This window comes from Schistocerca nitens, chromosome 7, assembly GCF_023898315.1.
Source record: "Schistocerca nitens isolate TAMUIC-IGC-003100 chromosome 7, iqSchNite1.1, whole genome shotgun sequence".
NCBI lineage: Eukaryota > Metazoa > Arthropoda > Insecta > Orthoptera > Acrididae > Schistocerca > Schistocerca nitens.
Window position 1 is genome coordinate 184,627,973 of NC_064620.1, and position 14,272 is coordinate 184,642,244.

Sequence of the window (14,272 nt, forward strand, 5' to 3'; positions counted from 1 at the left end):
GCTCGTTTCAAAAGTGTCATCTACCTCAAACGTACTTTAAAAATCATGATCCCATACCAAATACATCATTCAAAGCTCTTATAGTATCACAATGGTTATGAAAAAATATGAAGAGTTCACAAAGTACAGACAAAATACAATTTCTTAAGTGTGAAGTTACCCAACTGTGTAATTGCGTAAACATGTGCCACTGATGTAGTAAAAAAATGTTTGTTTCTCTGTTAAATAATCAGGTAGCTGTGTAATTCTGTGTTGGAGAAATATGGTACCGATGTGTAAAGTTGTATAAGCAAATACCATATTAGCTAGGGCTCCTTGTGCTTGCCACACACATGGTACACAAAGTAAGCGTGTACCCCCTGAGGATTAATGTAATTATACCCTCATGTGTTACAGATTACAGCAATGGAATGAAATGTATGACGGAAAACTTTCTTTGTAATTCAAAAATCTTGAAAAATAAATGGTTTAAGTACAAAATTAAGCACTCAAATGCGTGTCCTGTAGCGCTAAATGTGCGACTTGCTGTAAGATAATCTCTGTGGAAGTGTCGTAGTTATTGTCCTCCGAAAGCTAACTTCTGCAGAAGTCAATGTACTTACCTCATGATAAACAAAAGTGACATGCTTTGCGTATAGATATCTTAGTTATTACGCTTATTGCCATGATGAAGAAAGTACTGTGCTGTAACATATTGTTGTGCTACGGAAAAGGCAGTCTCATTGTAGCTATACCACAAAAGTTACTACTAAAACATGTTTTACTTTCCAGAATAAAACAGAAAACTGTGCAGATATAAAACAGAAACACTGCAAAAGCAACATTGTAAATTGTCACTCATTAGTAGCGTCGTGATAAAAATCGTGTAGCTGTCACATAAACTAACCACTGTGTCATCTGGTATCTCACAGAAAGTACTTTAAATCCAGAATGTATTTTCAAGTAAACCAAAATGTTGCATTAAAATCTCACTAGCAGTACCAGTATATGTTCTAAGTATGTGAGCCTCATAGTCGCTACGTAATCGTGCAACTAACAAGCAAGAATGCACACACACAATAACACTGTGTCGTCTGTTCACAATAACAATGCATTCGTAATTTCTGTTTAAATAAGTTCTCTTGGTTCTTGACTGGATATTTAACTTCAAACATTGTTGCATGTTAACAGATTCTAAGTCTGACAAGCATACTAGTAATGTAAAGTGAAAAGTTATATGGCAAAGACAAAGTTAAAAAGCAGATTATCTTTCAATAAACGGTTTTACATGTGAAATGTTGTGTAAACCTTTACTCTTCATAGTACACAGTTTCAACCTGAACGCAATTATCATGTGGTATACGTCGGTAAAGAATACTGGAAATTTTCTCAATGTTAGTGTCAATGTTATTTTTCTCTGAGCCAGCCGCGCACTCGGCTGCCTGTGCCGGCCGCGGTGGTCTAGCGGTTCTGGCGCTGCAGTCCGGAACCGCGGGACTGCTACGGTCGCAGGTTCGAATCCTGCCTCGGGCATGGGTGTGTGTGATGTCCTTAGGTTAGTTAGGTTTAAGTAGTTCTAAGTTCTAGGGGACTTATGACCTAAGATGTTGAGTCCCATAGTGCTCAGAGCCATTTGAACCATTCGGCTGCCTGCGGTGCGAGTCATTGTCTGTTATCTCTTTGTTGGCGCGCGTCGTTATTGGGATTAGGAGACCTAACTTCTACAGATTCACCTCGTCGAGAGTGCCCTGCTCTGTTTGAATTCCGCCAGTTCTGATGGAATTCAGGTCTATCGTTTTGTCGGTAGTTTACATAGTTTCTTGTTTGTCGGTCATGTGGTGGAGAATTTCTTCCGGAATCGTAACTGCGTGCTGAACTGTTGCGTCTGAAGTAATTCTGTCTCCCTTGATAATAATTGTTTTTGTTCCCATATTGTCTGTTTCTGTGGTAATCTCTGTCAAATTCATTACTACGGAAATGCGATCTTTCTCTGTAACTATTATTACTCTGCCAGTGGTTGTCATATGGGTGGTTTCTGTTTTGGTCACGATTTGCGTTTTAAGAATAGACTTGTCGTGTCCAGTTATTGTTTCTGTCGTCACGGAATTGCGACGGATGTGACCTGTAGTGGTTGTTTTCCTGTTTTCGCAACCCGCGACTGTCTGTGTCAATTTCTAATTCTTGTAAGAGTCCCTGAAAAGCTTCAATGTCGTCTTTGCAACGTGCTGCCAAAATAATATTTCTTAAATGTTGAGGCAATTTCATTAAGCAAATGCGGATGAGTTCTGAAGGGCTGTATGGGTTTGAAAAATATTGATCCTTATGCAACATGTCTTCAAAATATTTGACAAGACTGGAAAATTCAGATTGTTCAAAGTGTTTCATCATCATGATGCTATGTTTTACTCGGTCTTGTGTAGCTTGAGACCAGTATGCTGAGAGGAAGGCATGGTAAAATTCTCCTTCACTGTGACAATCGTGAATGACCGATCGCATTCTTACAGCTGGTTCATTCTCTAAATAGTCACACATAAATTCTAATCTATGTTCTAACGACAAGTTGGGAGGAAAACAATGAGAGAATTGATGGAGCCACGCTTGTGGATGAATGTCGTTGGCAGAATTCTTAAACGTTTTGAATTTACGTGTAGTAATGAACAGCTTATAGTCAAAATGATCATGTCGGCGAGTCGCATGTCGGTCATTGTTACGTCGTTTCGGCGGTTCCATCTCAAAATTCGGTGTGCCTTGCCAATTTCTTTCGTAATTTCCGAAGTGTCCTGTGTTATTATTTTTTGGTTGTTCCGCATTTCTAAGTCCCTCTTCCCGTGTTGTAGCGCGAGTGTCCTCTGAAATATGTAATTTTTGTATTACTTTGCCAACTGATCTTGTACTTCCCGGATTTCTCTATTGTGTTGCGTATTAATTTGATTCTGATTTTGTTTGAATTTCTTAATTTGTTCATACTCTTCTGTGTCAGTGATGGCTACAGGTCTTGTGTCATTCAGATCATCATCTACCTTTGTAGATAAATTAGTGAACTGATCTGAAAGTTTGGCTACTTTATCCGTTAGTGAAATAATTTCCTCTGTGTGTTTTTCTGAACCAAGTTTCAGAGTGTCCATTTGTGTTGAAATCGTATCTACTGTGTCCTTTAAGTTTTCCTGAGTTTTTGCAAGTTGCATAACCGAATCGGTAGATGCAACTGAGTCCATTTTAGCTTGCAAGGTGTCGTGATTTTCATGAACAATAGTTTGCAGTTCATTTATGGCTGCTTCGTGATTCGGTAATGCATTTTCATGACGCGAAAAAATGGGTTGGAAATGCTCACATATTTGTGTTTTTACGTCATTACAGACTTTTTGACATTTCGATTCGATTTTATGTTACTCAGTAGTTAAATCTTCACGTGTTTGTTCAAGTGTGGTGTCTAACTTTTGAAGCTTTTGCTGTGTTTGTCTCTGATTTTGTTCCATTTGTTGCATTAGCTGTAATAACAATGCATTAGTATCTGGAATCTGTTCCTCTACGCTTTTCGGCAGTTCATTTGCACCGGTAACATTCACATTTTGATAAGCAGAAAATGTGTCTTGACTTATTTGAGAAAACGGTGAGGACGCAAAACCTGAATCTACAGTATTTGCAAAATTGTGTCCTGTCATTTCGGATTCCTGAGGCGAGCTGTTGCCGAGCGATCGATCGATAATGCTTCCCTGTTCACTAATTGTTTGACTGTCTACGCCATTGTTTGCCGCCCGCTCCATTTCCCTATGCACAATTACCAAATTACTATGTTGAACATTAGTTAATTCATTACACAGTGGCGCTAACACACTGCTTTCGTCATCACTGTCATTTCTCAGTTTACTTTGGAGCCTAGTATTACGTTTTTCACACGTCATTATTGTCATAATATTTCACACGACAACACAGAAAAACACAATTTGAAGAGCAAAAATAGGGGAACGCATTAACATAGCACTGAAAATAATATCTAGTTAATTGCAAGCGCAGCTGCGAAATACTTGTTGCAAATCTACGTGCATGCCACAACTGTTTTACTGTACAACAATGAAAAACTACAACTACAAAGGAAATTCTCTCTATAATTACGCGCTAGCAATAAACCAAAGCTACACGAATTACACAAACTACAAGAAAAAATCAGTAGATTCCAGTGAGGTATCCTCGGCGAAGGGTCCACATATGAAACGTCCCCTTTGAACAATTATATACGACTGTGCTTAAACTGACACACAATATTTTTTAGCACAATGCAATCTGACTTTCAGTCATCCCTACAAAAGAATGGCCCTGACTAACATTAACCTATACCTTTCACAAATCACTTACCTCACAAAAATCTTCGTTACTCGAACTACTGCAATATAGCGAACGCCACTACTGCCAGCTAAATAAATGATTCAAACTACTGAAGGCACTAACTACTGATAGGCATAGTTAGCAAATGAAAGATTTTGATAGAGAACAAATGATGTATTTACCTTAATAGTCATAATATATATAGCAGTTCATGACATCCAGTCTTACAAATTTCAAAACTCCGCCATCTCTCTCCCCACATCCACCAATGCTGGCGGCTCACCTCCAACTGCGCAACGCCATGCGCTGTTAACATCCAGCTGCCCAACACTACAATGGCAGACAACAATGCAAACTAGCCACAGACTGCACACTGTGATTTTCATACAGAGCGCTACGTGGCGTTACCAATAAGAAAACCTAAACAGCCTACTTACAACTGTTCTTCTGGAGTGCTCTAGCTTTTAACATGGGCTGGGGGGTGCTCCTGGTGGTAAGCTGCCAACGTGGGTGTCCGTCCCTTATCGTAGGGTCTTCTAGCTCAACACAGTTCTGCTCTCGGCTTCTGTTCTCGTTTCTCCACTCGGAACTGCGTCTATCTCACGGTGGGAAGGTATGACATGCATTTAGGCATTCTTGTGTTAGTCTGTGGTATTCCATTTGCTCACTCATTACTCGTATTACTTTGGTTAATTTAATGTCACTATTTATTCCGAGCTATGTGACATATTACTGGATTTGCTTATCATGTCAGGGTTTTCATAGAAGGTGTTGGATTTGCCTGACACCTTACACTATAGCAAGGAATCTGAATGTTACAGTGAGCCTGTCTTCTGCAGATGTAGCTGTTCTTAAGTGAATATTGTGCCTTGTGATATGAAGATACACTTCACTGAGCATGTACAGAAATGTATGCTCATCCATTCTTAAGTAATTGATGTACGACTTGATGTCCTCCACTATAAGCTCCCGTAACAACTTTTGTTGAATACTTTTTTCGTGTTGTCATAAAACCCGCCGCTTCACCCAGGTATGTTTCCTTTTTTCCCCCGCTTCTCTTCCGCATGTGCACACAGTGCAATTGTGGTACATGCAACTGCTGCGGATAATAACAAGTTCTTGTTGTCAGCCATCTTGAACTTTGATAAAAAATATGATGACAGTGTAACACCCCATCTAGCGCTACGTCAAAGATGTTGGTCAAATATATTTGATCGCATCTTTGACAGAGAAGTTTTATAGGGTAATACCGGCCTAAAGGATGGTTCAAATGGCACTGAGCACTGTGGGACTTAACATCTGAGGCCATCAGTCCACTAGAACTTAGAATTATTTAAACCTAACTAGCCTAAGGACATCACACACATTCATGCACGAGGCAGGATTCGAAACTGCGATCGTAGCGGTCGCGCTGTTTCGAACTGAAGCGCCTAGAACCGCTTGGCCACCGCGGACGGCTTTGGCTAAATTTAAGAGGTGAACCAATTGTAAGTTCCTCCCGGTATTCCGTAATGTTCCAACTTCTCGTACAATATTTTGTGGTCAACACAATCAAATGCCTTACTTAAATCAAAATACAAGCCTAGAGTTTCAAACCTTTTCTTTAAGCCATGCAGCACCTCACAGAGAAAATAGAATGCAGAATTTTCAGTTGTTAAACGACTTCTAAAGCCGAAATGAACATTTGACAGCAAATTATGTGATACAGAATGTTCAATTATGATTGCATACACAGCCTTTTCAGAACTTTAACAAACACTGATAGCAAAGAAATATTTCTGAACTTGTCTACATTATCCCTTTCTCCCTTTTTATAAACGAGCTTTACTACTGAGTACCTTAATCTTTCAGGAAACTGACTATTCTTAAAAGAAAAATTACAAATATGGCTAAGTACATTGTGATCAAAAAGTCAGTAAAAATTTGAAAACTTAATAAACCACGGAGTAATGTAGATAGAGAGGTAAAAATTGACACACATGCTTGGAATGACATGTGGTTTTATTAGACCCCCCCCCCCACCCCCCAAAAAAAGAAACAAGTATTGCTAGACGCGTGAAAGACCTCTTGCGCGCATCGTTTGGTGATGATCGTGTGCTCAGCCGCCACTCCCCAGACCTCGGTCCGTGCGATTATTGGCTTTGGGGTTACCCGAGGTCCAAGTGTATGGTGATCGACGACATCTCTATGGATGCTGAAAGACAACATCCGACGCCAATGCCTCACCATAACTCCGGACACTCGTTACAGTGCTGTTCATAACATTATTCTTCGACTACAGATATTGTTGAGGAATGGTGGTGAACATACTGAGCATTTCCTTTAAAGAACATCATCTTTGCTTTCTCTTACTTACTGTAATGCTAATTATTGCTATTCTCATCAGATGAAGCGTCATCTGTTGGACATTTTGTGAACTTTTGTATTTTTTTGCTTCTAATAAAACCCCATGTCATTCCCAGAATGTGTGTCAATTTCTACTTCTCTATCTACATTATTTCGTGATTTATTCTGTTTTCTAATTTATACTGACTTTTTGATCACCCGGTATTGTGCAGCCTATTAATATACAAGATGCCGTGGCCTTCCGTTAAAGGAAGTCTGTCGGAACTTCATGAAACTATAGGAGCTGAAGAGGGAATATTGCACGATGTGCTACAGCAAATTTCTCAGTTTTTCATGAGAAATTAGTCGAGAGTAAGAATGTGTTGCGGTACTCATTGAACGCCCCTGGTGTTATGCTATTGGACTCTGTTGACTGGGCTGTAAGTGACTTCCGGCGAGGAACGGAGCTGAAACTAGCGCTGTGTCCAGTGCAGGAGAATAATCGTGGGTCCTTGTGGAGAGGGGCCCCGCAAGGAAGACAAGCGGCATGTGTGGGGGCGGTGGAAGCGGGCAGGAAGGCAGCGGCGCTGCGCGGCTGCCGTGGGGGGACCTGGCGACGCGGCCGCCATTGTGCGGCGCAGAATGCGGGAATCAGGAAGGCCGGCCCGGGAGACGCGGCCGGCCACTATCGGGCAGTGTCGATTCCGGGCCCGCAATAAGCCACAATGGCGGCTGACAAAGGCGCCGGCCGGCCGCTGATAGCCGCTGCCTGCGCTGCCCTGCTGCGGCGCCACTACCCAGAAACAATGCCTGCGCCGGATAAAAGATACCGGCCGGCCGGCCCTGCTCTGTGCCGTGAGGTGCTGTGTGCTCGCCGGCAACCGGGCGCAGGCGCTGCCGTGGTGCAGTGTTGGCCGGCAAGTTCTTCGGGCCCGCTGGGATTAAGCTCGGTTATACAGCGCCCGCCGAGAGGCAGGGCTGAAGCTTATCGCCAGTGCTGTTGTTACGTCGAAGGAGCAACGGAGGAAGTGGGGTGGGGATTTAGGAAGAGAAATAGTTCAACGGGAACAAACGCGGTTCCGTATCGCTAAAAACAGACCCCTTAAAGCAATGTTCGTCAAACTGTTTTTGTGGTGTGCGTACTGTAAGACCTTCGGTACACAAACCATCAGATTATTTGACTTGTCGCTCTAACGAAGTAGGCGAGGGTCAGCAATGTATCGTGGTCTTACCGTGGCGTGTTTATCTTCTGCCGTTAGGTCAGACGATAGAAATGCCACTTGCACGCTTAGAGTAGCAGATTGACGGTGACCAACATTAAACAGACTTGATTAATTTTCACACACATTTATTAAAATAGTAGCAAGTACAAACCTTACGTAACTTGATTCTGGATGCTATTTACAACTGACAATCTGAAGTTCTTTTGGTCTTGGTACGTTAATCTTATTCTCACATATCTCTGATACTTGACAAAGTGTCTATACATTTCTCTTCATGGCTATGTACAGGAATATGATAATCTTATTAGGCGCAGGCTGAAACTTGACTACAGACTAGTGCAGACTAATACATACTAATGCAGACTGACTAATCGGAGGTCTGTACACTCGTTATGATCCCTCGAGCGTTCAGGTATAACTCGGCGAGTGTGATCAGCGAGGAGAAAAGGTTCTACGTTAGCAGCAATCTCATTGGCTGCGTTACATATTAATACGCGCATCAGCGGAAGCAGAATTTGGTCCGTCTCTAAGACAGCGCCATCTCGTAGTGCGGAGACGGACGAGCGCTGCGCCTGCGCTGTTGTGCTTAGCGGGGTGCGCTCTAGTGGGAAAGTTGAGTGCGCGCTGACTACGCGGAACTATGTACACAACAGTTTTGTCTAACCCTCTCAGACTCTCTGGTTACAATCGTATACATTAACTTTGACTTTGTCTTGGTTGCAACAGAAGCATTTTTCCCAATCTGAGATAAACATTTGTGAATGTCCAGCGTATTCATCCTTTGCAGCTGATGCCAACTGTTGGGCACCACTATGGAAATATCAGCAAGTCATTGTAGTAGTGTGCAGCAGCTGGTGACCACCAGAATACTTGGATGTAGTTGGTTCACTATATTCCACTGTATAACTGACTATTGTTATTTTGCATGGTAATTACTATATGCTCATTCTACTATTTATTACAATAGAGAATATTTCATATTTAGTTATTTTAGTCCATAAAATAATCTAAGTGTACAAAGTATGTTTTGAAAAAGAGTACTTATTTTTGCATAAATTGTGCATCTAAAATCATTAAAAAATCACATAAGAGCAGTACCATGCGAAGAAAAATTTTTCTTCCTCCGGAAAAATTTCTGGTATGAAAGGGTTAAGAACCAATATTGAGACTGTAGGGTGGCTACTCGGGCCACATAGAAAGGGTTGAAGGAAGGAGAGAAATTCAGTTTTCACGAAACCATGACTGACTGGTAGAACCAAACCACGGTTATTGATAGTGCTGTATCCTTAGTGGATAAGCAGAGCAAAAGTGTGGGCTCAATTCGAGGAAGTTACCCAGGATGTGAGGGTATGCAACACAAAGTAAACAATTAGGAATGACTTGTATTAAGAGAAATAAACAGATTACATAACTTGTGATATTTTGAGCGAAGCAAAGTACAGGATACAATGTTCATAGATAATTTGTTCTTCTCCGCTGGATAGCTGGTGTACGTACGCTGTATGGCTCGTCGTCTTCTCAGCAGGAAGACTCGGTGCTCTTCCTCTATTGGCTGCCTGGGGGGGGGGGGGGGGGCACCCTCGTGGCAACGTTGCTGCCAACCTGCTTTTCTTCGCGTGGCAGGCGCAGTATCGCAGCTATCGATACTGCAGATAGAACCTTTGAACTGACAAATTTTGAATCTACGTATCAGCTGCAATTTAAAACACGCAAGCCGCCAATTGCGCCTCCGCGTTTCCTACAGCCGCCACGAGGGCGCTACCCTAAAGATCGCGCCGCTGCCAATCAAATATAAACATCCCCTTTTCCGGAGCTTCTGCGGCGCGTGTACTTGAGTTCGAACATCCATGCACTGACTCCTTTTTTGTGTGTTTGCCAGCTGAATAACTTTAACAGACTTGTGTAGTGGCCAGGGCTCGACATCTTGTAAACAGATATTGTGCTGAAGAGTGACAGTTTTATGAACCTTTTGTATCTGTATATATTTCTATATTCAAATCTACTGTTAGCAATTGACGCTGCAATCTCCAGCAACAAAGTTATGTATTACCTTTACTATTTGATGTTAGATGTAGAATAAATTAATATCTGAATCCTTTGTTCATGAACGGCGTCTGCTTGTCGCTCACGTATCCACTAAAGAACTACACAGCGTGTAAGAAAGATGTAACACGTTTATAAGGTATAACACCAAATATTTTTACGTGAGGGAGAAAATGCTATAGCGGAACAGTATACCTTTTTCTAAAGGCTTACATAGTAACCAATTTTCCATACTTTAGCTGGTACTGTAGCCAGTGCCACCGTAACAGGACCCCATGTTTGTTTTTCTGATTTCCGGACACATTCTCCTCTCAGTTTCACGCACTAGTATCTGCAAGACTACCAGGCGGCTGCAGCAGACCGTATGCAAACGGACTTTCGTATTAAGTCATGTATAACAGAACAGAGACGGTTTTAAATTATATAACTTTATTAAATCAAAATTGTCACATAGGGGCAGAACAGCGGATGATAGCTTTTCATGTAACGGGGTCTAGAAGTTACTTTAATATGTTGTATCCTTTTGGAAGGAACTGTCATTGGGGTGAACATTTGGCCACTTTTCCCGGTGAGTAGTGTGGCCACTTTACTTGATCGGACGCCATGTCGGAATTACGGATCCAGGGAAGAAACTATCAGAAGAAATAACAAGGAACTACGTTTGTAATCCAAAGTACGTTGCCTAAGGACTGATCTTTAACAAGTTATTACTCCCCATGTAAGGGAGGAAACAATTAGAGCTATTCTGACAACTTTTCGACAGACAGCAACACTGTTCAAAAAACATGCAGTGCTCATTTTTCCCACCTTGGCCACTTCATCACGCCTTCCCCTATCGCTCTTACTGTTTAACTGCTAAAATATATAAATTAGTATCTTATATCAAACAATAAAAGTGAGTGCATTAAATGTTTTGAATGTCATTTTTCTTTTATTCATTGCCTTAAATGTTATTTCCATTTGATATTTATGCCTTAGAAGCTCATCAGTACGCGTAGGCTCGAGACGTGTCCGCGCTGGAAGGCAAGCAATAAAATATGCTGCGCTATTTGCCCCTGAGCCCCTAACGTAAGTGGCTAACTTTAATGAGCTCACTGATCAATCACAGTTAGGCACCTGTTGAAATATTACTGTTTTTGTAAGTATTTTTGTTTGTTATTACGAACAAAAAACGATTTTAAGAAGCTCTTACCTTTTGTTATGTTTTCTATTATGCTCTTAGTTGCTAGATGCATAGTGTTATGCGGCGAGCGGGCCGTACGAATATGTCTTGACTCGGATCGCATGCACTTTGACGCCAATGCCTTATAGGATCACTTCATTGTTAGACTGTCTGACCGTCTATGAACAACAATTTTTCTCAGGTAAGGGTACAGTTATCAAGTTTAAATTTATGTCATATACTAAGGTCTAATGGCCCTTGGGGATGTACAGAATTTAAGCTTCTAAATCAATCAAATAATAAAAAATGGTTCAAATGGCTCTGAGCACTACGGGACTCAACTGCTGTGGTCATAAGTCCCCTAGAACTCAGAACTACTTAAACCTAACTAACCTAAGGACAGCACACAACACCCAGCCATCACGAGGCAGAGAAAATCCCTGACCCCGCCGGGAATCGAACCCGGGAACCCGGGCGTGGGAAGCGAGAACGCTACCGCACGACCACGAGATGCGGGCAATCAAATAATACTCCCATTTACGTCATATAGTTTGATACTTGTAAACTCACTCATCAAAACCTGTATATATATATATATATATATATATATATATATATATATCTTTTGTTTCCTTCAGTGCTTGCTCAATATACAGACTGAATAACATCGATGATAGGCTACAACCCTGTCTCACTCCCTTCCCAACCACTGCTTCCGATTTCCGATTATGAAAATACAGACAAGATACACGATATTAAAATCAAAAATATTAGTTTGCTAATAATATTTAATCTAGTATGACTAATCCCCTTTTCATACCATTAATAATTAAAACAGAAATAGTTATTTAGAATGAATATTATTATTCGCGTCAGTAATTGATAGTTAATATTTAAATTTAATAATAGGTACAGACGTCAGACGAAAGTTCATAATATCCATCTCTATCGAGACTCGAACCAGTGCCAGTGTGATTAGGATAGCACACGCTTATCTCCAGGCCATTCGCAAAACAATATCGAAATACTTTTGCTTAACAGCGCTCCGCTGTTTTTGACAGTTGTGTAATACTGTTAAGTGCACTATCCATACGTCATTATAAGTATAAAGAAAAACGAAGGTGATAAGTGTGGAAGATCTCCTTATCAGACGCTTTCATCAAAGCTCTAAGCCAGTAACTACTTGTATTAATGACTTACGTATACAGGCTCTCGTTCGTTGTTGGCAAAAATGCATAATGGATGGTGGAGTACTATGTGGATAACACATTTGAAATCTTTCTCTGTTCTACTGTGTTTTTATGCTTTCTGTGTACGAGGTGCGACAATAAAGTAATGAGACTGACGTGAAAAAATGTTACTTACTGTATTAGTCAAGTTTAGTGTTGTCTCCTTCAAAGTAGTTCCCTTCTGATTGCACACACTTCTTCCAGTGCGTCTGCCATTGATGGTAATATTTCTGTAACTCATCTTCTGTAATATCCTCCAAGATCCTTACCACAGCTTTTTGGATATCGTGTGTTGTTTGAAAATGGTGTCCCTTGACCGTCGTTTTGACTCTTGGAAATAGAGAAAAGTCGCACAGAGTGATATCAGGTGAATAAGGTGGCTGTGGTAGTACTGAAATTTGTTTTAAGGTTAAAAATTTCTGTACTGACAGAGAAGTATAAGATGGCGCATAATCGTGTTGCAGAATCCAATTACCAGCAAAGTTGGCACGGACACGAACTCTTTTACGAAGCCTTTCTAAAATTTCTTTGTACTAATGTTGGTTAACTGTTTGTCTAGGAGGCACCCACTCTTTATGAACAATTCCCTTGGCATCAAAGAAGCACACAAGCATACATTTCACTTTTGACTTTGACATGCGAGCTTTTTTTGTTCTGGGTGATCACTATGAGCACCATTGCGAACTTCGGCGTTTTGTTTCTGGATCGTACTGAATAAACCAATCACCAGTGATAACACGGCTCAACAATTCTGGATTGATTTCCGTTTGTTCTAACAGATCGGCTGTCACATTTTTCCGTGTTCCTCGTTGTTGTGGTGTGAGATTTTCGGGGACCATTTTTGCACAAATCTTTCTCATGCCAAGATCTTCAGTTATTCAGAATGAGATTTTCACTCTGCAGCGTAGTGTGCGCTGATATGAAACTTCCTGGCAGATTAAAACTGTGTGCCGGACCGAGACTCGAACTCGGGACCTTTGACTTTGGCGGACAAGTGCTCTACCAACTGAGCTACCCAAGCACGACTCACGCACCGTCCTCACAGCTTCACTTCTGCCAGTATCTCGTCTCTTACCTTCCAAACTTTACAGAAGCTCTCCTGCGAAACCCTGCAGAACTAGCACTCCTGAAAGAAAGGAGGTCTTCAGAGTGAAAATCTCATTCTGGAAACATCCCCCACGCTGTGGCTAAGCCATGTCTCCGCAATATCCTTTCTTTCAGGAGTGCTAGTTCTGCAGGGTTTCGCAGGAGAGCTTCTGTAAAGTTTGGAAGGTAGGAGACGAGATACTGGCAGAAGTAGAGCTGTGAGGACGGGGCGTGAGTCGTGCTTGGGTAGCTCAGTTCGTAGAGCATTTGTCCGCGAAAGGCTAAGGTCCCGAGTTCGAGTCCTGGTCCGGCACACAGTTTTAATCTGCCAGGAAGTTTCTTCAGTTATTATTAGACGAACTGTTTCTCGATTGATGTTCAGTTCGTCTGCAATCATTTTCACGGATAATCTTCGATCAGATCGTACGAGTTCACGCACCCTGGCTAAGTTGACGTCCGTCCGTGAGGTTGATGGTCGTCCAATGCGGTCTTCATCTTCAATTTTCGTTCTGCCTCCACTAAACATTTTATGACAAGAAAAACTTGAGCTCATAACATAACCTCGTCTCCAAAAGCCTTCTGAAGCTTACCTTAAGTTGCCGTCGCGTTTTCTCCCAGTTTAACGCAAAAAGAAATGGCATACCGTTGCGGAATATTATGCGGTTCCATTTCCGTGACGAGAGACACAAACACGTGTTAACTTGTTACAGCACGGCTCACAGCTGAGCAGTTGTATCGATGTGCCGGTTGGATTAGAGGCAGCTTATAGGCCAAGGTCAAAGACGAAAGTCTTCAGGCTTTCCCGGCGAGATCTTGACATGTGGAATAATCGGGTCTACTGCCGGATGTTTGTGTCACTCTGGCACAATATTTCGGCCACGTAACTCGTTGTCTTCTTGAGG